Source organism: Lygodium microphyllum, chromosome 1 (assembly GCF_053477565.2).
Source record: "Lygodium microphyllum isolate KBCC chromosome 1, Lygodium_microphyllum_v1.1.10, whole genome shotgun sequence".
NCBI lineage: Eukaryota > Viridiplantae > Streptophyta > Polypodiopsida > Schizaeales > Lygodiaceae > Lygodium > Lygodium microphyllum.
Genome location: NC_141135.1, coordinates 6,826,783 through 6,851,863, shown reverse-complemented (window position 1 = coordinate 6,851,863; position 25,081 = coordinate 6,826,783). Strand labels below are relative to the sequence as shown.

The following is a 25,081-nucleotide window of genomic DNA, read 5'->3' as shown; positions in this document are numbered from 1 at the left end:
TACAAGGAATGGGGGAGAGAAGCTACAGTGTAGAAGTATAGAATTATTGGGTTTACCACCCATAGTGTAAAAAACAAGTTATGGTAACCCTGCGTGTGCAGGAACAACTATCAAAGCTCCCTTCAGGCTGAGAATCTCCCTGCAGCTACTCCTGCTGCACACAAATGGAGTGAATGAAGGACCACAAGTCCCGGCAAGGTGGCATATACTAGAGCGTTCTCCCCCTCGCTGAGGATCATCTAGTAAGCAGCCTTCCAAATATGCCACCCTTTGGGGCTCCCAATAAGTGCCGACATGTGTAATTGTGGCGCCAAGGGCTCTCATACCAGCCGGCTGAGGAAGCCATCAAATGAACAACACTACACAAACCATCATCTATGATGATTACACACTTGATAGTGTAGATGTCTCCCCTAATTGACTGATTGCCAACAGAAAGCTGTAAAAAGTGATATATCCAAGGTTGGGCTCTACTTGACGAAGGATCTTGCAAGTCCCTCTCCACCATAGTAACATGAAACGGGTTTTGGGGACAGGAACGGGAACCAGGATGGGGACAGGATTTGCCATCCTCTATTACCATGAGAGGGGGCTCAAACATGGGGACGCAACTAGGATGGTATCGGGACAAGATGGGACTAGGATGGGAAGCTAGAAAATGGCCGTCCCCTATTACTATGCGAGTCTCCACACTAATTGACCTGTAGACATTGCCACAGAAAAAACTCCCTCAGTGATACACCCAAGGCTTGGCTCTAGTCGATGGAGGAGCCTACAAGTCCCTCTCCACACCAAATGCTGCCTCAAGTGACCATAGACAATACTTCAAGATCTCCATGCATTACCACGGGCAACATAGGCAAACCCCATCATGTTGCATCTGTATCAACGAGCTGCCCATTACAAGACCTCCATAGGCCACCAGCAAGAGGAAGAAAGAGACCCTCCACAGCTATTAGTTGTGCCACATGCACCTCTATAAGGTACATAAGAAAGGCCTTGTGATGCTTTGCTGTCCCCAATGCTAGCTATGGGTGGACGCCTAGTCCTTATCATGTTGCATCAATATATGTCTGCTAATCCACACTGTGTAGACAAAGATACACATCAGCCTTCTAGAGAACCAGTTTCCAGGAACATACCAAATGAGCAAGCAGGGATGATAAAGGACTAGAAAACCGAGAGTCTGCATTAAGAACATGCCACCAGGAGCTCCGAATTTAGGTATTACCATGCACAAGCCCGTGATCCTCAAGAAAATAACCGGCTATAAAAACCCACCGGTGATGATCCAAGCACATGGCACGAAAAAGAGACCAACGGAGTGCCAGTATATGAGTTTCAACATCCAAAATAGCCCCACCACCCATGCGTTTGGGGGTACATACATGTGACCAAGAAATCCATGAAATGCCTGCCTGCAAGGAGTCCTTCTTCCATAGCATGAAACGAATGTACTGAGTAAGAGCATTCAATGTAGTAGTAGTCCAAGGCAGCAATGGCAAGAAATATGTGAGCATTGGCAACATAATTGTCTGAGCCACTTTGAGGCGAACATGGAAGGGCCAAGCCTGTGACTTCCAATACAAAAACTTAGCTGCCAATTTGTGTGAAATCCACTCTAGTAGTTGCTTTGGCCAGGCATCAACACCCAAAGGGTACCCAAGATGCCTGACAATGGAACCATGGGGAACAACCATTCCCTACCAGACCAATGACTGCAAATCTGACTCCGTGCAACTGAGCATGGCTGATTTCAAAGCATTGATATGAAGACCAAAAGCATAACCAAAGAGAGTCCAAACATCTAATGCTTTGCGAAGATTATCCTTGTCCGCACGCAAAATTATAAAGCTATCATCAGCCAAGGATTGACTAATGAAGTGCTGTCCAAAAGGAAGAGACAATCCAATCAACTGAGTAGAAGCTGCCATATGAGATAACATCGAAAAAACCGGATGAGTCGCAAGGGCAAAAAAGAGTGGACTCAAAGGGCAACCCTATCTCACAGAGCATGCAAGGAGAAATGGTGCAGTGACGCCACCATTCAGCATAACTCGCGAAGAAGCCGCAGCACTAATGGTGTAGATCAAACGAGACATCCGAGTACCAAAGCCCATAGTAGACATAAGTTCTGCAATGAAAGACCAGTATAGATAATCAAAAGCCTTTTCCAGGTCCAATTGAATCAATACCACCTCCTGATTAGAGTGCCTTGCATAGTCAATAGCCATTTGCACATTTAAGACATTATGTAGAATGTTTCAGCCCTTAATGAAACCATATTGAAGAGGATGCACAATGGCAGGAAGATGCTTATGGAGCCGATTCGCCATCACTTTGGAAAAGATTTTATACATAGAACCCATCAAAGAAATTGGTTGCCAATGTTTCAACATAGACGACGAAGGTACTTTTGGAAGCAGTTTGATAAGTCCTTCTTTCCATGAGAAAGGCATGAACCCCGTTTCCCAAACTTGCTGAAACATAGCCGTCAATGGTTTCACCAGTTGGGTAGCAAAAACCTCAAAGAATTCATTGGTGAGACCATCCCAACCGAGACTTTTATCCTTGGGCAAGTGTAACAAAACATCCATAACCTCCGCCTCAGTAATATCTGTCTCCAAAGTAGTTCGCATATCATGTGGAACCTGATTGCGGACCAAATCATAGAAAACTGAGCGGGCATGAGTAATTTGTTTAGAAGGTGAAGGAGTAGAACCAAGAAGGTCTAGAAAATAATTCCTACACATATTCACAATAGTCTGAGGATCAATGACCATTCGACCTTCTGCATCCTGGATTCTAGTCATATTCTCTCGAGCAAGAGATGCATGGAGAGCTCGAAAGAACTTATGAGTCTGACAAGCACTATCTTGCAAATTCTCAGTCAAATTTTGCAATTTGGCCTTCTGATAAATTTTCAACTGAAACTCTTTAATAAGATCAGCCAATCAAATAGTCAATGGCAGCAAAAATACATCATTTGGAGTCTCCACCAGTAGAGACCAAAGCCAGTAATTCCTCCGCTGCTTGTCGACGTCGCCGACAAAGAGAGGAATGATGGATCACATACTGCCGAACAACCCGCTGCACATTAGAGAGCAATCATTTAAAAGAAGCATTGCCCTCAAAGGAGAAGTCCAATAGAAATCTATCAATCAATTGCTGCATATAATCCTGAAAGATTGAATGCTTCAAATAAGACGAGTTAAAATGCAAAGGGAGTCTATCCAAAAATTGCTTAAAAGGTGCAATGGGTGAAACCTGTTGTTTGCCTTTGTCCAAAACTTTAGGTGGCTAGGTCACATCCTACGACAGCGCATCAAGCACCATATCTTCCATGGGAGGCTAAACATGCTCAGCATCTGAAGTCTGTTGCTTCGCTGGACATTCGGCCATAAAATGCCCCAATTTTCCACATGAAAAACAATGCCCTGGAAAGTTACCCCATTTCAAACGAAAGTGCTAAGGATGCATGCCAGAGCAATTAAGACATAACCAAGCAGGCCTTTTCCGAGCAGTATCCCATAACATACACAAGCGGTTACGATTCGTGGCCCTTAAGCTCGGGGGAACCAAAACAGTGCCCACAACGGCCATGGCATCCTTTAACAGTGGCCAATAGACAGCCGGACAGTTTTCCACTTCAACCCACACCGGGCATTCGCATTGAAGCAAGCGCTGAAAATCTGCCATTGGGCGCCATGGCACAACATGGATCAAACGGCGATCAAAGAACAACGACAGTTTAGTCAACAGATCGGCACAATGCTTCTCGGATTTCAACAGCACCTCATAAAAGCCTCGGGGCCCAACAAAAATCTCTTCAACACACTCCCCTTGTAGTAGACTTTGCAGCCACTGGCGAATATAGAAAAGCATTGGGATCCTACCAGTGAAGAAGAATATAACAGCACATTCATAAAACACTGAGAAAGAGCGCAAAACATTTTTAGGATCCACAGTGGCTTCCAGAACATCTTCAGTTGCAGAGTCAGAAAACGCTTCATGATTATGTTGAACATAATCACCAAGCAAAGTGTTGGCAAACTCCAACAAATGCTCCAAGTCAACATCCTGAGAATCCACAGAATCAGAAGCAACCTGAGCATAAGAACGTTCATGATGATCCATTGTATCTTCCGAAGTATGTTTGGTGCGTTTGCCCGCAGGCTGGAAGTCAGGACCATGTGGCATCTCCTCTGTGCAAGGAACCATATCCTCTAGCTCCTCTATTTCAAAATCCGGACCAAGGGCTGCCACTGTTTGGTCAATAAAGGCCATGTCCAGACCAGCCATGTTGTATCACCACTTTAACAAGAGATCTAAAGCTATTTGCAAGGTTCTCTCTCTCTCTCTCTCTCTCTCTCTCTCTCTCTCTCTCTCTCTCTCTCTCTCTCTCTCTCTCTCTCTCTCTCTCTCTCTCTCTCTCTCTCTGTGCACTTCACCTGTGTGATCAGGCACTCCCTTTCTCAGACGATGTCACTTGCTGGCTAGGATTTACTGCAGGGCGAAACGTTATAGGACAGGAGATCAACGCTTCAAGTCGCAGCTCTGGCCCCCAACCTATGCAGGTCCACACAACGGCAGTTCTCTCTCTCTCTCTCTCTCTTTTTTTTCGTAAAAGGTAATTATATTAATTACGAAAATAATACAAGATTACTGGATTACAAGATACATGATGACACAAGGCCATCATGTGAAGAGGTTTTCTCTTTCTCTCTTTCTCTCTTTTTTCTGATTACAAGATACACGAGGGCCCTAGGCCAACGTGTGGGGAAGCCCCGTAGTAATGCACTGAAAAAGTTACACCAATCATGGCAACGATCCAGAGGCAATTGCCATATGCCACGGATGCAAATCCTCTCGGGGGAGCAAGTCGGAGTGTCGGATGATATCCAGCTGCCAATGCAAGAGACCTTTAAGCCTGGCAATATGTCGGGGTACATTAGAGGCCGAATCAAAGAGAAAAGCATTGCGCGTGGTCCAAATGTGCCAGCATCCCCAATATCTGAAAAAATGAAATAAGATCTTCTCATGCAACTGTGGCGGTGCGGAATACTTCGGGCGCACAAAAACCCAATCGAAAGGAGTTAGCGAGGATCCCACCACCGCGCGCCAAATGTGCGACAAGAGTGACCAGATATTCTTGGCGAGCGGGCAAGAGAGAAAACGATGTCGGGCCGATTCCGCCGGTGTGGTACAGAAGAAACAATTGCCATTCGAGATGCGACGCTTGGCAAGGGCCAAGGCCAGAGGAAGACCACCAATCATTACCCGCCAAAGAAAAACCTTGCATTTGAAAGGTGTCTTATTTTGCCAGCCCTCCATCAGCGTTTTGTGCCACCATGACAGCGATTTCCGCAGTCCCCAAACAGTGTTAGCTTTCTCTCCCAGCCATTGGTGATCTTGAACAAGAAGATGATACACCTGATTAGTGGAGGCCTTTTCCAGACTCAGGCGGCCTGCAAGATTCCAGTCCTGCCAAGGGCGGTCCACCGTCAAGGCAGGAAAGGGTTGCCGACCCTGAAGCTTCGACGAAAGCTGCTCCCACAAATCACGGTATCCACGCGGGATCTTAAAGAGTCGCCGCGCAGTCCGAAATGAGACGAGGACATTGCGAGTAGCAAGGGTAGCATCCGCAACCGACATCACACCTAAACGGGCCATGCGATTAAATCTTGGTCTGAGTTGATGTTTATCTTCCCATGAAAGGAGTCTCAATACTGCCAACAATTCCAGCTGAAAGGAGTTAGTCTGCAAGCGGTCCCCCACTGGGTGCCAGCGGGCCTTTTGGAGCACCACTTTCCAAGAGCCGACCAAGTGCAGTAACAAAGAGGAAGAGGGACTGGAAACACGAGAGTCAGCATTAAGGACATGCCACCAGGAGGCCCGAAGCCGTGTGTTGCCATGGCGGAGCCCGCGGTCCTCAAGAAAATAACGGGCTATGATGGACCAAGGGTGGTGATCCACACACATGGCACGAAAAAGGGACCAACGGAGAGCTAACATATGAGTGTGTGCATCCAAAATCGCCCCGCCACCCATGCGCTTAGGGGTACATGCGTGCGACCAAGAAATCCAGGAAATGCCGGCCTGCAGTGAGTCCTTCTTCCATAGCATGAAACGGATGGGATGAGTGAGGGCCTTCAAAGTAGTAGGAGTCCATGGCAACAATGGCAGGAAATACGTTAGCATTGGAAGCATGATTGTCTGGGCCACTTTGAGGCGGACATGGAATGGCCACGCTTGCGACTTCCAATACATAAACTTTGCTGCCAATTTTTGTGAAATCCACTCCAGCAGGGCTTTTGGCCGTACATCCACCCCCAATGGGTATCCAAGATGCCTGACAATGGAGCCACGGGAAACCACCTGGCCTTGCCAGCCTAAGGACTGCAAATCAGGCTCCGTACAACTGAGAAGGGCTGACTTAAGGGCATTGATGCGAAGCCCAGAGGCCTGACCAAAGAGTGTCCAAACATCTAAAGCCCTTCGAATGTTGTCCCTGTCTGCCTGCAAAATCATAAAGGTGTCATCCGCCAAAGATTGGCTAACGAAGTGCTGACCCAACGGAAGAGACAGACCGGCCAGCTGGGCAGAGGCTGCCATGGAGGATAACATTGAAAGAACCGGGTGAGTCGCCAGGGCAAAGAAGAGCGGGCTCAAAGGACAACCCTGTCGGACCGAGCGTGCAAGGACAAATGGCTCTGTAACTCCACCATTAAGCATAACTCTGGAGGAAGCCTCAGCACTGATGGTGTAGATCAAGCGAGACATTCGGGTACCAAAGCCCATAGCCGACATGAGGTCTGCAATGAAAGACCAGTCCACATAATCAAATGCCTTTTCCAAGTCCAATTGGATCAATACCACTTCCTGACCAGAGTGCCGCGCATAGTCAATGGCCATTTGCACATTTAAGATATTATGCAGAATGTTGCGGCCCTTAATGAAACCATACTGGAGAGGATGCACAATAGCTGGAAGGTGCTTGTGGAGCCGATTCGCCAGCACTTTGGAGTAGATTTTATACATGGAGCCCATCAAAGAGATTGGTCGCCAGTGTTGCAACTTTGACGGCGAAGGGACCTTTGGAATTAGTTTGATGAGGCCTTCTTTCCATGAGGAGGGCATGACCCCCGTTTCCCACACCTGCTGAAACATGGCCACCAATGGCTTCGCCAACTGCGTGGCCGAGGTCTGAAAGAATTCATTAGTGAGACCATCCCAGCCAGGGCTTTTATCATTCGGCAGGTGCAACAAAACGTCCATAACCTCGTCCTCGCAAATATCCGTCTCCAAAGCGGCTTGCATATCAACTGGAACCTGCTGGCGGACCAGATGATAGAAGACCGCACGGGCATGCGTAACCTGGCTAGAAGGCGAGGAAGAGGAACCAAGAAGATCCATAAAATAGTTTCTGCACATAGTGACAATGGTCTGCGGATCCGTGACCATGCGACCTTCCGAATCCTGGAGTCTGGTCATATTTTCGCGGGGCGGAGATGCATGCAAGGCGCGAAAGAACTTATGAGACTGGCAGGTGCTATCTTGCATTGTGTCCATCAAGTCGTGCAGCTTGGCCTGTTGATAAGATTTCAACTGAAACACTTGAATAAGATGGGCCAACCGCCTCTCCAGAGACAGCAGAAAATCATCATCAGGGGAATCCAGGAGCAAGGAACGGACCAAGGCCAGTAAGTCTTCTGCTGCATGTCGACGTCGGCGGCAAAGCGAGGCATGATGGATCCCATACTGGCGAGCAACCCGCTGCACATTAGAGAGCAGCCGTGCAAATGAAGGCCAGCCCTCAGAGGCGAAGTCCAATAAGAACCTCTCAATCAACTGCTGCATATAGCCCTGGAAAACTGAATGCTTCAGATAAGAGGAGTTGAAACGTAAAGGGAGCCTATCCAGGAATTGCACAAAAGGTGCAATAGAGTGTGCCCGCATCTCAAGCTGGAGGGGGAAATGGTCCGACAACGCATATTGCCGCAAGACCTTCATTTCCAGCATGTCGGGAAGAAAGTCATCGCCCTGCATGATATACATTCTGTCCAGCCGCGACCAGGTAGTTGCATATTGTGCGGAATGAAAAGTAAACCCTGAAAAAGAAGGGTGAAGCCACGACCAAAGATCTTGCTTGAGCACGTGCAAAGCAAAAGAACTCCACACCCGGCTTTCCGGCATATCCATTACCGAATGCCCTGAAGTGGACTGAGAAGAGTCGACACACATATTGAAATCTCCCATCAAGAATCCCCTTCGGCCGAGTGACATGGAGCCCTGCAAAGTGGACCAAAGATCCCGGCGGGATGCGGGATCATTCGGCGCATAGAGGCCCAACAGCCATAAAATCTCGCCTTCAAATAAGACTTCGATCACCAGAAAGCGGCCCTGCACATCATTTTTAACAAGGACAGGCTGATATTTCTCATGGACAATCATCAGCACGCCCGAATAGTGCGTAGCATGGGTCCCTGCATAAAACAGGCGGAATCCATGACAATCCATCACTTTTCCTGCTTCACCGTGACTCTTGTGCTCAACTGCACACAATACATCCCACTGGTTCTCGTGCAAGACGGTCCACATGGCATGTTGCTTATGGCGAGAGCAAATGCCTCGCACATTCCACGTGGCTATCTTCATGTATCCTCAAAGAAGGAAGTCAGGAACGAGGCACCTGCTGCCTCGATTTCACCTTTTCCGCGAGAGCATCCAGGACACCCTCGTCCAGAAAATCAGCCAATACTGCAAAAGAATTCTGGCGACCTGCGTTGGAGGTAGAAGGGCAATCCACTGCCTTGGGAGAGGGGCGGGGATAACGCCGATCCCAGGGTGTAATAACATTTCCTTTGGCGTCGAACGCCAGCTTGGCAGGTGGGCCTCTGGGGCCGTCGGTATAGGCTCTCCTTGGAGACTGATTGCAGGGGCCCGACGGGGCCCTAGGACGCGGAGCCTGCTGTGAAGTGGCCATTTCTTTCCGGCGCGTATACGTGCGCACGGAATCCTGGGAAGCGGGAGGCCCAGGATCCGCCAAGCCTGTATCGAACTTTTTACCTTTTTGAGGACGTGCCTCAATCCAGTCAGTACGACGGGAATCCACACTTCGGACCTGTTGTTTGCCTTTGTCCATGACATGAGGAGACTGAAGGGCTTCCTGGGGCGTGGCATCAAGCACCATGTCGTCCTTGGGCAGCACAACCTGCGCATCATCCGAAGACGATTGCTTTTCAGGGCATTCGGCCATGAAATGCCCCAATTTACCACATGAAAAGCAGTGGCCCGCAAAGTTGCCCCATTTTAAGCGAAAATACAAAGGATGCATGCCCGAACAATTGAGGCGAAGCCACGCGGGCCTTTTCCTGGCCGTGTCCCATAGCATGCATAAACGGTTGCGGTTCATCGCCCTGAGGCTTGGGGGAACCAGCACTGTTCCCACAACTGCCATCGCATCCTTCAACATGGGCCAATAGACCGCCGGACAGTTTTCCACCTCTACCCACACCGGGCATTCGCGTTGAAGCAGGCGCTGGAAGTCGGCCATGGGGCGCCATGGCACAACATGAACCAGGCGGCGATCAAAAAATAGCGGCAACTTGGACAGGAGCTCAGCGCGATGCGTTTCCGATTTCAGCAGGACCTCATAAAACCCGCGAGGTCCAAGGAAAATCTCCTCAACCGACTCCCCTTGCAATAGATGGTGCAGCCACTGGCGAATATGCGAAAGCATTGGGATCCTGCCAGTGAAGAAAAGAATAACTGCACGGTCATAGAACACCGAGAAAGATCGCAAGACTGATTTGGGGTCCACCGTGGCTTCCAGCACATCATCCGTTCCCGCAACAGAAAAAGATTCGGTGTTATGCTGGACATAATCGCCAAGCAGAGTATTGGCGAAGTCCAGCAAATGCTCCCAGTCGATTTCCTGCGAATCCACCGGATCAGAGGCCACTTGCGCATAGGAGCGTTCCGGAGGACTCATTGGCTCATCAGGCGTAGGCTTGGAGCGTTTGCCGGCAGGCGGCTGTTCAGAACTCGGCGGCAACTCCTCCGTGCATGGCACCATATCTTCCGGCTCCTCTGCATTGGAATCAGGGCCAAGGGCTGCCACCGTCCGGTCAAGAAAATCCAAATCCAGGCCAGCCATACTGCTGTCTTCACACAGAGGGCGAACTCTCTCCTCTCTGACGAAGGTCAGGTTCAGGGTTTTCACAGGAACTGGGTGCCTCTGCACGAAAGGAGGAGCACACGCAGGCGGCGCCTCGAGCCGCAGCAGAGGTGAAGTTGACAGGGCGACTTCAGATGATTCAGCGAGACAGGCAGGGGCGGATCCGCTGACTCACGGCTGCAGGGGCAGGCTGCCGTGGCTAGGGCGGCAGAAACAGGGCGGCGGGACGGCTCCGTGAGCAGGTGCGACCGTCAACCAGAGGCGACGATGTAGCCCTCGACGATGGACAGCGCGACCTACCAACGAACCGAGGCTGGGCGGGCGCGAACGAGGGGTGGCGTCTGGCAGGGCGTCAGGCGGTGACAGCGCAGACCACAGGGCGCGCCAGCTCGCTCTCTCTCTCTCTCTCTCGTGGCGGACAGGTCGAACAGCGGGCAGGTTGGATGGCAAGGAGGGCCGACGAGCAGGTCCGGTGGCGTGCAGGTGCGATGGCGAACAGGTCGAACAGGGGCGGGCGGATGGCAAGCAGGGGCGACGAGCAGGTCCGACGGCGTGCAGGTCTGCAGGGGCGGCGTGCAGGTCCGACGGCGACCCAGACCCGTAGGTCTGACGCCCGACGGCAGGCAGGCGTGATGGCGGGCAGGGCCGACGGGTCAAACGACCGACGGCAGGGCCTCACGCACAGGCGGCGACATCGTTCGAATCTCTCTCTCTCTCTCTCTCTCTCTCCACCTCTCTCTCTCTCTGTCGCTCTTCTCTCTCTCTCTCTCTCTCTCTCTCTCTCTCTCTCTCTCTCTCTCTCTCTCTCTCTCTCTCTCTCTCTCTCTCTCTCTCTCTCTCTCTCTCTCTCTCTCTCTCTCTCTCTCTCTCTCTCTCTCTCTCTCTCTCTCTCTCTCTCTCTCTCTCTCTCTCTCTCTCTGTGCACTTCACCTGTGTGATCAGGCACTCCCTTTCTCAGACGATGTCACTTGCTGGCTAGGATTTACTGCAGGGCGAAACGTTATAGGACAGGAGATCAGCGCTTCAAGTCGCAACTCTGGCCCCCAACCTATGCAGGTCCACACAACAGCAGTTCTCTCTCTCTCTCTCTCTCTCTCTCTCTCTCTCTCTCTCTCTCTCTCTCTCTCTCTCTCTCTCTCTCTCTCTCTCTCTCTCTCTCTCTCTCTCTCTCTCTCTCTCTCTCTCTCTCTCTCTCGCGGAACAGGGCGACACTGGAAGGAAGGTCGCACGCCGGTAAGCAGCACGGGTCGATAGGATAGGCAAGGGCAGGGCAGAACGGACTCTGCACTAGTCTGAGGGGAGAACTCATACAGGGCGCAGGGCAAGTAAATACCTCCGCACGTCAGGGGGAGTCAGGATCGCGACCAGTGCAGAAGACGGATGGACAAGGCGGAAGGCAGGAAGGCAAGAGGCGAATAAGGTAACGAGGCGTTATGTGTAGACACAGCCATCCGCAGCGAGTCTCGACCATCCACAGGTAGGCGTCCGCTTGCAGGTAGACGTCCGCCAGTAGAGAGTGACAATGTCCGCACGCGGCTCAGGGACAGGGCTTCTACAGGTAGGTCACGGACAGGGCACGATCATCCGCCATCTCTTCTCCTCTCTCTTTTCTTTTTTTTTTCGTAAAAGTCTTCTCCTCTCTCTCTCTCTCTCTCTCTCTCTCTCTCTCTCTCTCTCTCTCTCTCTCTCTCTCTCTCTCTCTCTCTCTTCGTAAAAGGTAATTGTATTAATTACGAAAAAAATACAAGATTACTTGATTACAAGATACATGACGACAATCCAAGCCATCATGTGAAGAGGTTCTAAAAACTACAAGTTACAATGTCATGGCAAGGATGCGGATGAAATTGCCATATGCCAGGGACGGAAGTCCTCCGTAGAGAGCAAATCAGAACGATGGAGAAGAGCTAACTGCCAATACAAGAGGCCCTTAAGCCTCACAATATGCCGCTGAACATTATAGGCGGAGTCAAACAGAAAAGCATTCCGAATGGTCCAGTTATGCCAACAGCCCCAGTATCGAAGAAAGTGATACATGAGCTTCATATGTGGCTGTGCGGGAGTAGGGTATTTGGGCTGGCCAAAAACCCAATCAAAGGGGCGCAGGGTGATACCAACCACCCCTCGCCAAACTGCCGACAAAAATAACCAGACTTTCTTAGTGACGTGGCAAGAGATAAATCGGTGGCGGGCGGATTCCATAGTAGTGGTGCAAAAGAAACAGGTGCCATTGGAGATTCGTCGCTTGGAAAGAGCCGAAGCAAGCGGAAGACCCCCAATCATCACTCTCCAAAGAAAAACTTTATATTTAAAGGGTGTCTTGTTCAACCAGCCCTCCATCACAGTTGCCCTCCACCATGACCGGGATTTACGCAATCCCCATAAAGCATTCACTTTAGTAACCAGCCATTGATGATCTTTAATCAGAAGATGATACACTTGGTTAGCAGAAGCTTTGCTCAAATTCAGCCGGCCTTGTAGGTCCCAATCCTGCCAGGGACGATCCGAATCAAGAGCAGGAAAGGGTTGTCTGCTCTGGAGTACCGTCAAAAGTTGTTCCCATAAAGGCCTATATCCACGAGGGATCCTGAAAAGCCTCCTAGCTGTACGAAACGATATAAGCACATTGCGACTGGCAAGGGTGGCATCCACAACCGAAGACAAGCCCAAACGTGCCATCCGGTTGAATTGTGGTCTAAGCTCATGTTTACCTTCCCACGAAAGTAGACGCGAGACTGCCAGTAATTCCAATTGAAAAGAGTTAGTAGCCAAGCGATCCTCCGTTGGATGCCACTGAGCCTTTTGAAGGACGTGTTTCCAGGAACATACCAAATGAGTAAGCAGTGATGAAGAAGAACTGGAGAACCGCGAATCAGCATTAAGAACATGCCACCAAGAACTCCGGATTTGGGTATTGCCATGCAGAAGCCCATGGCCCTCAAGGAAATAACGGGCTATAGTGATCCACGGATGATGATCCGAGCACATGGCGCGGAAAAGAGACCAACGAAGTGCCTGCATGTGAGTTTGGGCATCTAAAATAGCTCCGCCACCCATGCATTTGGGGGTGCACGCATGCGACCACGAGATCCAAAAAATACCTGCATGCAATGAGTCCTTCTTCCATAGCATGAAGCGAATAGACTGAGTAAGAGCATTCAGAGTCGTAGTAGTCCAGGGCAATAATGGCAAGAAATATGTGAGCATTGGCAACATAATAATCTGGGCTACTTTGAGGCGAACGTGGAAGGGCCAGGCCTAAGACTTCCAATACATAAACTTAGCCACCATTTTCTGAGAAATCCACTGCAGAAGCTGCTTTGGAGGAACATCAACACCCAAAGGGCATCCAAGATGCCTGACAATGGAGCCACAAGGAACAACCAGACCCTGCCAGTCCAAGGACTGCAAATCCGACTCCGTGCAGCTTAGAATGGCTGATTTGAGCGCATTGATACGAAGGCCTGACGCCTGACCAAAGAGTTCCCAAACATCCAATGCTTTTCGAAGGTTATCCTTGTCCGCACGCAAAATCATAAAGGTATCATCTGCCAGGGATTCGCTAATGAAGTGCTGTCCTGTAGGAAGCGACAGTCCGGCCAACTGAGAAGAGGCGGCCATATGTGATAACATGGAAAGAACTAGATGTGTCGCAAGGGCAAAGAATAAAGGGCTCAAAGGGCACCCCTGTCTGACAGAACGGGCAAGGACAAATGGCTCAGTAACACCTCCGTTCAGCATGACTCGCGAAGACGCCGCAACACTAATGGTGTAGATTAGACGAGACATCCGAGCACCAAAGCCCATAGCAGACATAAGTTCAGCAACGAAAGACCAGTCCAGATAGTCAAAAGCCTTTTCCAGGTCCAGTTGAATCAGTACGACCTCCTGATTAGAATGCCTGGCATAATCAATGGCCAATTGGGCATTCAAAACGTTGTGTAGAATATTTCGGCCCTTAATGAAACCATACTGGAGAGGGTACACAAGGGCAGGGAGATGCTTATGAAGCCGATTCGCCATTACTTTGGAAAAGATTTTGTACATTGAACCCATCAAAGAAATTGGGCGCCACTGTGCCAACTTAGATGGCGAAGGAACTTTTGGAAGCAGTTTAATAAGTCCTTGTTTCCATGAGGGAGGCATGATCCCCGTTTCCCACACCTGCTGAAACAAAGCATGCAATGGTTTCGCCAGTTGGGTAGCGAAAGCTTCAAAGAACTCATTGGTGAGACCATCCCAACCCGGACTTTTATCTTTTGGGCAAGTGTAACAAGACGTCCACAACCTCTGCCTCACCAATATCTGACTCCATAGTAGCTTGCATGTCCTGCGGAAGCTAATTGCGGACCAGGTCATAAAAAACCGAACGGGCCTGAGTAATTTGGGTTGAAGGTGGAGAAGCGGAACCGAGAAGGTCACGGAAATAATTCCTGCACATATGCACAATAGTCTATGGATCCAGGATAAGGTGGCCTTCTGCATCCTCGAGTCTGGTCATATTCTCTCAAGCAGGAAAGGCATGAAGAGCGCGAAAGAACTTATGGGTCTGACATGCACTATCTTGCAACGTCTCTATCAGATGTTGCAATTTGGCCTGCTGATACGATTTTAACTAAAATTCTTTAATAAGATCGGCCACCCGCATGGCCAGTGCAAGCAGAAATGCATCATCTGGCGTGTCCACCAGCAGGGAGCGAACCAAAACCAGCAGGTCCTCCGCTGCCTGTCGACGGCGCCGACAAAGAGAGGCATGGTAGATCCCATACTGCCGAGCAACCCGCTGCACATTAGAGAGCAATCTTTCAAATGACGCAGTGCCCTGAGAGGAAAAGTCCAAGAAGAATCTGTCAAGCAATTGCTGCATATAGCCCTGAAAAATTGCATGCTTCAAGTAGGACGAGTTGAAACGCAAAGGGAGTCTCTCCAGAAATTGCTTGAAAGGTGCAATGGGTTGTGCAAGCAACTCGAACTGCAGAGGGAAATGGTCCGACAAGGCATATTGCTGCAGCACTTTTATTTCGAGCATCTCAGGCAGAAAATCATCATTCTGCATGATATATATACGGTCCAACCGCGACCATGTTGTTGCATACTGGGCCGAATGGAAAGTAAATCCTGTAGAAGACGGGTGTAGCCAGGACCAAAGATCTTGCTTAAGAACAGCAAGAGCCAACTCATGCCACATACGACTTTCCGGCGCATCCATTACCGAGTGCTCCGATGTGGACTGGGAAGAATCAACACACATATTGAAATCCCCCATGAAGAAGCCCCGTCTGCCAAGTGCCAAGGAAGTCTGCAAAGTCTGCCAAAGCTCCCGGCGAGATAACGAATCATTCGGAGCATAGAGGCCAAGTAACCATAAGATTTCCCCTTCGAATAAAATCTCAACCACCAAAAAGCGGCCATGAACATCATTTTTAATAAGAACAGGCTGATATTTGGCATGTACAATCATGAGCACACCCGAATAATGCATGGCCTGTGTTCCTGCATAGAACAAACGAAAGCCATGGCAATCCACAACTTTTCCGGCGTCACCGTGACTCTTGTGCTCAACAGCGCACAGGACATCCCACTGATTCTCATACAATGCAGTCCACGTGGCATGTTGCTTGTGTCGAGAACAAATTCCTCGCACATTCCACGTGGCTATTTTCATGTGTATGCAAAACACAATCAGGTACGAGGCACAGCTTGCCTCGATTTGACTTTGTCGGCGAGAATGTCCAGGACTCCCTCATCCAAGAAATCCGCCAACACCGCAAAAGAGTTCTGAGGACTAGATTTGGAAGTAGATGGCATATCTGCTTACTTGGGGTTGGAACGTGGATAACGACGGTCCCACGCAGTAATGACGTTGCCTCTGGTATCAAAAGCCAGCTTTGCAGGTCGACCCTTTGGACGATCCGAATACATTTTCTTAGCGGGCTGGGGACGGGGGGCTGAAGAAACCATAGCAGGAGCAGAGCGCTCGGAAGACAACATTTCCTTCTGGCGCATATATGTACGCATGGAATCTTGTGAGGTAGGAGGCACAGTACTCTCCATGCCAGCAACAATCCTGTTGCCTTTTTTTGCATGGACTTCAACCCAATCAGTGGCACGGGAATCCAGACCCGAAACCTGTTGTTTACCTTTGGCCAAAACTTGGGGCGGGTGGATAGTATCCAGCGACAGAGCATCACACACCATATCTTCCATGGGCGGAGCAACATGGCACGCATCTGAAATGTGTTGCTACTCTGGGCATTCGGCCATAAAGTGCCCCAACTGTCCACAGGAAAAGCAATGGCTTGCAAAATTGCCCCATTTCAAACGAAAGTGCAACGGATGCATGCCAGAGCAATTGAGGCGTAACCAAGCAGGCCTTTTCCTTGCAGTATCCCATAACATGCACAAGCGGTTGCGATTCACAGCCCGGAGACTGGGCGGGACCAGAACCGTGCCCACAGCGGCCATAGCATCCTTCAATAGCGGCCAATAAACAGCCGGACAATTTTCCACTTCTACCCACACGGGGCATTCACGTTGCAGGAGGCGCTGAAAATCTGCCATCGGGCGCCATGGAACCACATGAACCAACCGATGATCAAAAAACAAAGGCAGTTTAGACAGGAGAGCAGCACGGTGCGTCTCAGTTTTCAAAAGGACCTCAAAGAAACCTCGGGACCCAACAAAAATCTCTTCAACACATTCCCCTTGTAGCAGACTCTACAACCATTGGCGAATACGGGAAAGCAGCGGGATTCGACCAGTGAAGAAGAGTATCACAGCGCGATCATAAAACACCGAAAAGGAGCGTAGGACAGTTTTGGGGTCGACAGTAGCTTCCAGAACATCGTCAGGTGCAGAGTCAGAGAAGGCTTCCTGATTATGTTGAACATATTCACCAAGCAGAGTGTTGGCAAATTCCAGCAGATGCTCCCACTCCACCTCCTGAGAGTCCACAGGATCTGAAGCAACCTGCGCATAGGAACAATCCTGAATAACACCTATCTCTTCCTAGGTATGCTTGGTACGTTTACCCGCAAGCTGGATGTCAGGACCCGGGGGCATCTCTTCAGTGCACGGAACCATATCCTCTGGTTCCTCAGCATCAGAATCCGGGCCAAGTGCTACCACCGTTAGGTCTATGAAATCCAGATCCAAACCAGCCATCTTGTAGGACGAGCTGATCTCGAAGGAGGACTGACGCACAGTGCAGATCACGGTCGGCTGAGTTAGAAATCTCTCTCTCTCTCTCTCTCTCTCTCTCTCTCTCTCTCTCTCTCGCTGCCAAGAACTCTCTCTCTCTCTCTCTCTCTGTCAATCGCTGCAGGAACAGGCAGCAGGCAGCTGATGCAAACGGGTGGCTCACAGGTCGCAGTCCCACAGGGGTGCAGTGTTACGCACGCAGGCCTTCGTCACACAAGCAGCACACGCGCAGGCGCAGGGTCGCACTTTCTCTCTCTCTCTCTCTCGAACCAGGGCGACCCCAGAAGGAAGGTCGCAGCCAGCGAGCAGTAGGGGTCGACGGGGTAGTCACAGTACGACCAGCGCGTGTAACACTGTGGCGAAGGGGCAAAACGGACCCGGCAGACGCCTAAGGGGAGAATTCAGGCAGGGCGCAGCTCGCTCTGACAGGTGACGGCAGGGTTAGGGTTGTTAACAGGCGACGGCAGGGTTAGGGTGAACAGGCGATGCAGGGCGGACAGGCGGACAGGCGACGGCCCACAGGGCCCCGATCTGACGGCAACAGGGAACCTGACACACAGGGCCAACGGGCGACGACCACACGCAGGTCAGACGGCCGGCGGCAGGGCGGAATCCACCATCGCGTGCTCTCTCGCCATCGCGTTTCACTCTCTCTCTCTCTCTCTCTCTCTCTCTCTCTCTCTCTCTCTCTCTGCCAATTACAGGTCTGCAGTCAAAGCAGGCTGCAAACACAGGGAATCCCAGAATCCAGGTGCCCTCAATTTCAGCCAGGTGCAGGCAGTCCCCCACCAAACATGCTCAGATCTAGAGGTATACAGGCCGGGTGCAGGGTAGGACAGCAGATGGTTGCTTTGCTCTTGATTCTGATCGCCGCTCTGACTGTGGCAGGACTGCATCCAGACAACTGTGTACACCGTAGTCGCAGCCCTGTTTGAAGACAGCTCTCTTGATGACTGTTCTCTGCGTGAACTGCACCTGTGTATCAGGTCAAACAAACAGAAAACCTACTGTCTGACAGTCGAAACCCAAATCAGCAGGTCTGAAACCCTAATTCGACACAGCAGAACCCTTCAGCTCTCTCTCTCTTGGGGGATGTCATGTTGGCTGGAGACTTCAACGCACGCACAGCACAAAGGCAGACCCCCTTCTTCGAGAGCGAAGACCACATGTACAAAGAGATTGCACCGGAGGAGATAGGACTCAACCGGGCGTCACAGGACACAGCTGAGTGCACCGAATATGGCGAACACCTACTGGCGTTAGGGGGGGCACACGGACTGGCCATCCTCAATGGCCTCGACAGATGGCCCGGGTCGGATGCCCTCACATGCTTCCCACACAAGCACGCGGCCAACTGCATCGGACGGGGGGCACATGGAGCACCCACACAGAAACTGGGAGCAAGCACAGTGGACTATATCCTCGGCCCTCTATCACTTATCCCTGACGTCCAGTCCCTTAAAATATCACCTCACCCACTCACAGTGGCTGCCGACCATGCATACCTACAATTTGACATAACTTGCAGGTATGACCTAACCCCCCCAACAAGCAACCCCCCAAGATTCCCCAGATACCACTTTACCAGGCTAACTGCGAGGCATACTCCAACCATCTCTATTGGAGCCTGCAAGAAATGAACCCCCACACACCCCTGGAGGAGGTCATAGCACAGTTGGCGGGCACACTACACACCTCAGCTGCCGAATACTTCCCCCACACATCCTCCTCCCCCCACCCCACCCCTCCGAACAAGAATGTCCCACAGAATAGCTGGTACAACGCAGTGCAGGGAAACCCGGCTCCGTCTTCAACAGGATGAAGCACGGGGAGTACACACGCATAAACAGGCACGCTTGATCTTCCGTCACCTAGTGCGATGGAAGAAACGAGCCTACCTCTCCAAGGTGGAACACGAATTCTACCAGCTATTCTTAGGACAGGACAGCAAAGAGGCATGGAAGGCGTTTCAGGAACCCCGAGCCCAGACGCCCATCACCTCCCCGGACACTTGGCATGCATATGCAACCTCACTATACCAAGTACCCAAGCAGCCCCAGCTACCCCGGCCCCCACGGAGCAGACCCGGATCATCCACATTCTTCAGCACGGGGCGGGTTCGGGACGCCATTGACAAACTCCAAAATGGCCGTGCCCAAGACCACGAAGGCTTGGTAGCAGAGCATTTGACCCATGCTAGAGACATGCTGGCACCTCTCGTAGCATACATGTTCAACAGAGCCCTATGCGAAGGCTTCCCAGCCAGTTGGTCAGCCAACACCATAATACCTATCCTGAAGGCCGGAGACCCCATGGTTCCCACGAACTACCGAACAGTCATGGTTGGCCATGTACTAGCCAAGCTCTATGGATCCATACTGGACCAGGAGCTAAGCAAGTGGGCAAAGCAACACCAACACCGAGCAGCAGGACAAGCAGGGTTTAGGAGGGGGTTCTGCACCCTTGACCATATCCTCACACTGAGAGCCATCATAGAGGAGGGCAGAGCGCATGGAAGACGAGTGTACTGCTACTTCATGGACTTCCGCAAGGCCTTTGACAGTCCCACGAGCGAGGCTCACGCAAAGACTACAAGAACTTGAGGTACCAACCGAAATATGATGGGGGATACTGGCACTATACAAATCGGTAACGGGCCGAGTTCGGGCACCGGGAGGGCTGTCAAAGGAGATCACCAGCACCATCGGAGTCAAGCAAGGATGCCCACTCTCGCCCACCCTATTTGGCCTCTACATTGATGAGATCTCAGAGTACATAGATAGATTGGGCGAGGTGGGATCGAGCCTGGGAGGGACACTGATACCTATCTTACTATATGCGGACGACATAGTCCTCATCTCCAGCACACCCGAAGGGCTGCAGCGCCAACTGGACGCACTACAAGCCTTCTGCCAAGACAAAGACCTAACTGTGAACCTGGGGAAAACCAAGGTCATGGTGTTCAACACGTCAACCCAATGGCTCTGTCGGTCGGTACCCCCCTTCACATACGGTGGAGAAACCATGGACGTGGTCCAAAGATACGTCTATCTGGGGATTACATTCTTTGGACCAAGATTTACCCTGAGAAAGGCCGCGGAAGATAGACTAACCCGAGGCTATGCAGCCCTCGGGTCAATGGAGAACCAATGTGCCCGCATACAGTTCCAGGAACCCCAGACAAAACTCTGGCTTTTTGACACCTTGGTCACACCAACCCTCCTGTGCGGGGCTCCCATATGGGGGTTCAATCAACCCTCCTGTGCGGGGCTCCCATATGGGGGTTCAATCTCTACCACACGCGGAGGGCCCCACAGGATCAGCCACTGCCTGAGGAGGAGGCCACCTATGAAGGATGGGACCAGATGGAGAGACCCCTAGTACTTATGATCTCACGGATGATCCGAAGCAAGCCCTCCGTACCACACGAGATCATCCGCGCAGAGCTGGGGGCACCGCCCCTTGTGACGGAGGCCCTCTTCCAAACCGTGACCTTCTTGCGCCGAATATGGGACCTGCCTCGGCACCGATACCCCAGACTTGCCCTAAAGTCATCCAAACAGCTAGCAACACAAGGGGACACTGAGTGCTGGTATGCCCGAATAGAGACCTGGCTACGGCTCCACGGCCTGCACATGGACCACCTCCCCCCACTACAATACAGCCTAGACTGCCCACACCTAGAGCTCAGCCGAGAGGAGGTAAATCGCATCACCAGAATGGATATCATCCAGACAGACACCACCAAGACATGGGTGACCCCCACATCGGAACTAGGAACCAAGAAGGCTTTCTACCGAGAACACTTCCTGCATATCTCCCCGGACGGCTTCATCACCCGCCCAAGATACATGGACACACACTTGTCTCACGGGGTCAGAAGTGCCATCGGACAGATCCGAACGTCCTCACACCAACTATGGGTCGAAACGGGCAGATACGGGGCCAACCCCCTCCCCCCAAAAGACCAAATCTGTCAGCTCTGCCATCTCGAGCCAGAGACAGAGGAACGCTATATCTGTAGATACCCAGTGTACTACGAAATCCGGGGACACTTCCACTGCCTATTCAGCGAAGGATTCGGACCACTCTCCAAGGTGATGGAATTCAAAGACCAGAGATGCCTGGGGCTCTTTCTACTGGAAATACGATGCCACAAAGACCACCTCCCACGAACCACGGAGCAAAGACAAGGAGCCACCAACCAACGCACACTCAACGACTTCTACCAAATACCAGCTACCCTCCCCACCACCGAGGCCCCACCAGCCCAACCGGCCTCCCGGCCCCCGGGGACCACCTTAGAAATAGCCACAGCGAGAGGTAAAACCCGGCAACCACGCCCCGCCAGCCCCCGTCCCCGCAGAAGACACTGGTCGAAGATACAAGGGATACTACGCCGCCATCGGAGGGCCCTGCCCCGCCGCTTTAGCCTCTCCATACTAGACCGACCCATGCGGGACATCTTAGGATGAACACCCCAGGAGCAGTTCCACACCGCACTGGGAGTACCTCTAGATTGTATCTAGTCCAGATATCATTTTGTACCTACTCAATTTAGTTCAACATAGCATAAATGTTAGCTTCACTAGGACTTTTGAAATCTCCCAGACATTTGTATGCAACATTTTGGTCTCATAGGCCAACTTGGCCTGTTGTAGACGTTAATATAACTCTCTCTCTCTCTCTCTCTCTCTCTCTCTCTCTCTCTCTCTCTCTCTCTCTCTCTCTCTCTCTCTCTCTCTCTCTCTCTCTCTCTCTCTCTCTCTCTCTCTCTCTCTCTCTGTGACAGTATTTGGACTGTACATGAAATTTCAGAATACATGGACACAACTGGTGGGGCTGGAGCCAGCCTAGCTTGACTACTGATACCGTCACTGCTTTATACAGACAATATTGTACTTATATCTGACTCACATGAGGTACTAAATAGACACTTGGATGCATTATTGGCTTTTTGCAGAGATCGAGACCTTAAGGTGAACCTTGGGAAAACTAGAGTTATGGTATATAACACTTCAGCTACTTGGGTGATGAGAGCTGAGCACCAATTTACTTTCGATGGAGAGCCAGTGGAGATGGTCAGGCAATATGTTTATTTGGGGGTCACATTGAAGGGACCACAATTCTCTTGGAGAGAGATATCACAGGCCCGTTTGGCAAAAGCATATGCAACCTTAGATGCACTGGAGAGGCAATGTGCTCACATACAGTTTCAAGAACCGCACACCAAACTGTGGCTTTTTGATACCCTAGTTACACCCACACTCCTATATGGGGCAGCTATTTGGGGTCCGAGTCTCTTCCACACGAGGAGACAGCCTTTGGGAAACCATGATGGACCAAATAAGGAATGCTATGACGGGTGGGAGAATATGGAAAGACCACTAGTCATGATGATCTCACGTATGATACAAGCAAAGAGCTCGACCCCACATGAGATTATCAAAGCTGAGTTGGGAGCATCACCCATGGTAGTTGTGGCCTTGGTCCAGGCAATGACTTTCATACATAGACTATGGGAGCTCCCCCAAGATAGATACCCACGGCTAGCCCTAGCCTCTTCTAGATAGCTAGCAACAAATGGCAACATACATTGTTGGTGTGCTCAAATGAGTACATGGATGAGTTTACATGGGCTGAATTGGCCTAAACTTGACCTAAGCCGATCAGAGCTGAACCATGTGATCAGAACAAACATACTGAGGTTAGATACGGAGAAGACTTGGATCTGACCCCCCTCCCCCCATAGCATGAGGATGGCACACTACCAAACCCACTTCCTTCAAGTATCTAAGGATGGTTTCATCACCCAACCCAATTACATGGATACATAACTGCCTCATGGATTGCACACAGTTATTTGTAAGATCCACACCTCATCCCACCACCTGAGGATTGAGACACACAAATGGAGGGACATATAGACAGAGGAACACATATGCCCGCTATGCGATAGAGAGCTAGAGACAGAGAAGCACTACATCTACAAATGCATGGTATATTATTATATACAAGGCAAATACCACTTTCTATTTCAAGAGGGTTTTGGACCCTTGAGACGAATCATGCAATTTGAGAATCAGAGATGCTTGGGTTTCTTCCTCTTGTAGCTCCAAAGGCACAAAGCAGCTATTCTACAAAATAGGAGGCCCACGCAGCTCGTCTCACATGGAAAGAGAGCAGTCATTGACTTTTTCACTGCTGCACGACTGAGTATGGCACATACCACTGCTACTGCCACACAGCCTACAGGAGTACATCATCATTAGACCTTATATTCTCTAGGTGACCCTTTGGCTAGAGCAGTGGCACTAAAGCAGTCCAAGTGCCCTCATCCACCCAAATGAAGGCCTAGATATCCACACCACGGACAAATTAGAGCCATCATTGAGCGCCATAGGAGACAAATGTCAAGACACCTCAACCATACAGAGATACATCTCCTTAGAGGACAAACATCTCATTGATGGAGAGTTTCCTTTTTCTACTTTTACTTTTAGATCATCGACATGTTTTCTTTTTATAGGACACTATTTCACTTTTCATCTTATAGGCATGTTTTTCATATTTTCTCGTTCAAGATGAAAAACACACCATCATTGTATGTATTGCTTTGGTCTCATAGGCCACATTGGCCTTATAGAGATGTTAATATACTCTCTCTCTTTCTTTCTCTCTCTCAGAATTCCAAACAAAACAATCCATAGAAATGGTCAACCAAGGAAGATAAGACAATGACAAAGCACTTGTGCTGTGCTAGTAACTAAAGTTGAACATGCCAAAGATTGCAAACGAAACTTTTTAGGAGGCACAAATACAAATGAACTGTCCACAAAGTTAAAGAAGTGAATCTTCCACTAAGTAACATTACAAGAATAGAAGATTTCAAGTTCAACATAGCTTCAATCATTTGCATTAGAGTGGCCCAACACCTTCATCTTAGTTGCCAAGCTGCACAATTTTTATCTTGATTAGAGTGGCAAGAAAACCATCAATTCAACCTTTGCTACAACTAGAACTAATAAGTTGGGCAAGTCAATGGAGCTAATTACCTCAAAACTACGTCCGAGAACACTCAAGCCTTCAAGTTTTGTCTTGGAGAAAACAGGAGAACATGGTTCACAAGCTTAGTTACTACCGAGAAAGTAAACTTTGATTTGCTAAAGGACCTACTCATCATAGCACAAGAGAGTTTCGGAAATGGGGGAAATGAAAACAACAGAAGCCGGAGGGGAGGAGTTTCGGATTTTAGCCTAAAATAAATGCATAGGTATCTAAATATATCAATGCCTACAACAATATCTATCCAAATTTCACACAAAACTTCAAGCCTTCATGTCACATGATTAAATTCATATCACATGCCTCCAAAATGGGTCCAGTGCGATGGCTTTGAAGGAGGCATGCGAACTTAGGAAGAAGAAGGGAAAGGATAGAACTTGAAGGTTAAAGGAGGAGGAGGAAGGAAGAAAGGAAGGAAGGAATAAGAAGAAGGAAGGAAGGAGGAGGAGGAGGAGGAGCAGCAGCAGCAGCACCACCACCACCACCACCACAGGGTCATAGAGGAGAAAACGTAGGACCAAATATGCAAGGGACAAGAAAAAAAAATGACCCAAAAACGTTCTGTATAAGCCTGTTTCTGACCAAAGGGTGGACTGCCCAAAACGCTATTCCAGCAGTCCCATTTCGGGGGGAAAT

At 50.1% G+C, this 25,081-nt stretch overlaps 1 protein-coding gene across 4 annotated transcripts in view; it reads right to left on the bottom strand.

Annotated features, from left to right (window-relative positions):
* The window catches only part of LOC148040814 (calmodulin-binding transcription activator 6-like), an 87,175-nt gene that overhangs the window by 17,798 nt on the left and 44,296 nt on the right, over positions 1–25,081 (bottom strand). The gene's annotated exons all lie outside the window — the stretch shown is intronic.